We start from the raw sequence: 303 nt of genomic DNA, 5'->3' as shown, positions 1-303 counted from the left end.
TCTGCCTGAAAAATTACCCCCATGTCTTCCTGCAATCTCCACTTTACAAAATGCAAGTTTGATACCAATTATCTCATATCTGCTGCTCATCCTCTCTTCTTGGCCCTTCAGCTAGATCAAGTCAATTTAAAAAAAAAAGTTGGTATTAAAAGTTCTGCTCAGATAAACTTTAAAGGGTAGAGAGAAATTGTGTTGATCTATTTGAAGTTTTCTCTATGGTTAGTTATCTCCTGAACAGCCATGCCCCCATCCACCAATCCCCCAAGTGCATTTATTGGGTTGGGGGAAAGTGGAAGTATTCAG

Source organism: Carcharodon carcharias, chromosome 19, assembly GCF_017639515.1.
Source record: "Carcharodon carcharias isolate sCarCar2 chromosome 19, sCarCar2.pri, whole genome shotgun sequence".
NCBI lineage: Eukaryota > Metazoa > Chordata > Chondrichthyes > Lamniformes > Lamnidae > Carcharodon > Carcharodon carcharias.
This window is presented reverse-complemented; position numbering follows the sequence as displayed.